The sequence below is a fragment of the Frankliniella occidentalis genome, unplaced genomic scaffold (assembly GCF_000697945.3).
Source record: "Frankliniella occidentalis isolate FOCC.00 unplaced genomic scaffold, Focc_3.1 Scaffold10, whole genome shotgun sequence".
NCBI lineage: Eukaryota > Metazoa > Arthropoda > Insecta > Thysanoptera > Thripidae > Frankliniella > Frankliniella occidentalis.
The window spans coordinates 2101030-2103896 of record NW_026267140.1 but is presented as its reverse complement, the minus strand read 5'-3'; positions in this window follow the sequence as shown (position 1 = coordinate 2103896).

Sequence of the window (2867 nt, the reverse complement as noted above, 5' to 3'; positions counted from 1 at the left end):
CCCTGCGGCCCCCGCACCCCCTCCCCCTCCTTAGGGGTGGCGCGGGGTGCATGGTTGATATGCACGTCCCACGGAGTGCGCCATATCAGTAGTATCGCTCGGCAGGTTTATCTGTGATCTGGGAAGAGGTGCTCCAGTTTTGTAAGAAAAATGTGTTATAAGTAATTTCAAATTGTCAAAAAAGTAGTTGTCTAAGTTTTCCCCTCCTTAATTCCCTTTCCTTTCCTGGGCGGCTGCTTGCCTGGCCGGGCGGTTCTCGACCAACATCGTCCTGCTAATAAATGGGCTTTTCTCCTATTTGCCACGCTCTATTCATTCCACCCAACCCGTACTTACACGCACGACTCCATTCTTTACGGAACCCATCACAAACGACAAAGTGTACTGATAAAGACGGGCATCGTTAGCAGAAACGGCAGAATTGGCTGTTATTTGGCTAGCAGAGTGCCGCCGTTTCTTTTACCACGCTGCAGAATGGGGTGGCACTCCTTTCCGCGCCTTTTCTGTCATGACTCTTAGTTATTATCTTTAGCCCCGCGCCGTCGCTGTCGAGAAGGAGGATGTCGCGGTTTTCCCATCTCTGTTGACGCTTCCTTTCAAGACGCATCGGGAAAATGGTGCGGAGACTCCGGCTGAAAACACAAGCCTGACGCGCAGGCCCGACGCAGGGCTCGGCTCGACGCGGGGGCGGCGCGAGGGTGGCGCGGGGGCGGCGCAGGGCCGAGACAATGCAGCGCAGGGGTTGCCTAAACGCTCACAGCCCATATTTCACTCCCCGAGGGACGGAGCGCCCCCTTCCCCCAACCACCACCACCACAACATAAATAATTACTCAGGGATTATACGATACTGTAGAATCAATTTATAACGGGAAAGTTGACATCGAATTTGAAATAAACTTTTAAACGAAATACACAACTGCAGGAGACGACCTGCAACCCTTAAAGTTTTCAAAAGTCCTTCCGTAATCTCTATTCCTACAGGATTTGTTTGCACGCGTTACGCAAAACGGCCTACACACTCACATTTCCACATGCTACTGAGCGAGAAAATTTTCAGTGGCGGTCCTTTTTTTCTCCTTCGATATTCTAGTCAGTGCGGTGCAGTTTTATTTCTCTTGCGCTCACTGCGTATTGGCAAAGAACTCCAAGTAGGTCATTTATGCAGCGGCGCTCGTTGCATTGCATTGCGTGGCTCACAGCCGCGCCCCGCCCTCCTCTTCCGCACTTGAGACCGCCCCCGCTCGGCCGCCACCGCCCCCGCAGCGCCCCGCCACGCCCTCATGGCGCAGAGAGCACCGTCCGAACCAATTTTATCCTCCTTCTCTCGGACAAAGTTGATGCACCCCGCGCATTTAGTTTTTGGCGCATTTGCGTCCCGCACAGAGGATGCAGCCAAGATCGAGGCGCCACGCTCGACCACGCCCCGCCACGCCGAGCGTCGAGAGTCGCGGCAGTGCCGCCTGTCAGCCCGACTTGCAACGCCACGAGATCAAGACGCATGTCCGTTGAATCTGATTCTGCATTCTGCATTCTCCATTATGGATATTGCGTTTAGAATGGGGTTAGCTGTGAAACGCATTGGTTTATACTGCACCCGATAGATCCGCGTATATTTCAAGAAAAGTAATGCAGATTCCAAGACACGGTCTGCTTTTTTTCTGCCTTTCATTTTCATTTCACCCCTTTGGCTTCTGCGTGTTTCAATGCTACCGCAGCCTACGGCAGCCACGGAAACGGGCGAGCCCCGGTTGAGCCGCGAGCCGCCCAAAACGTCGCAAGACGTCCCGAAACCGCACGCAGGACCTAAGGGTGGGCGGACGCCGGCGGCCTCCTCCAGCAGCCACCCTAATGGATCCACCCACCCCTCGGCTGGGGCGGAGCGTCCCCCCTGCGAATGCAGCCAAGAAAAGAATACATGATTTATAGCTTTCCTCGGCTTTTATTACAAACCCTTCTGGAGAGGGGAGGGAAGGCGCGGCCGAAAGCAGTGAGGGGGCGTCTTGTCCGTCCGTCCGACCCTTCGCGCGCCACTGTGAACGTGTGTGGGTGCGTGTGCGTGCGAGCCCAAGAGAGACTGTGTGAGAGAAGAAAACCTCGGCTACCTACGACGTGCCAGCTGTGTTGCTAGTCAAGTTGTTATCTCCCGGGGCGCTTACGTTGCAACCGAGAAGACTACTTCTTCTACTTTTGGTTCTAAACAATACTTGTCCACTCTTACTGTAACAAAAATGATGAGAATAAAAATCCTTAAAGAAAACTAGGACCGAACTAAATTATTTTCATCAGGCTTGCCTATTTTCTATATGGACAAACAATGCGTTTTGTTTCGCCCGTTCATCGCGGCCTGGGATTGGCTCTCAAAAAATGAAGCGCAGAGGAAGGGGCGGGGTAAGATGACTCGAGACTGTGGCATTTAGAAGATTTAGTCTACAGTTGGCAACTCGTCGAGCGAGTGAAAAAGTGAGCCAGAGGCTGGGGGGGGGGAGGCAGCTGCATAGTAGTGAGGACATGAGAGCGGGGCGGGGCGGGGGCGGCATGTTCCTTGCTTCGCTCAGCATGCGGGCGACAACACGCAGAGCTGCCAACCAGCGTTCGGCCGTGCCAAGGGGGCCTCCCGCGCCCCGCACAGTACTGCCCCGCCTGCCTCGCCCGGGCCCACCCCGCCCCGCTACGACACACCCCAGGACCGTCTTTACATCGCATTGCAATGTGCTTTACACGCTCAATCGTCCTCCGAATCCCACGTCTAGTCGTCTAGAATAACGATAGGCTGGGTGCAGGGCACTGCACCCTCTCGTGCGACATCTCCTACTCCTGCTCCATATGGGCCTACCCCGCATAGCAAGTGTGTAGTGACAACAATTT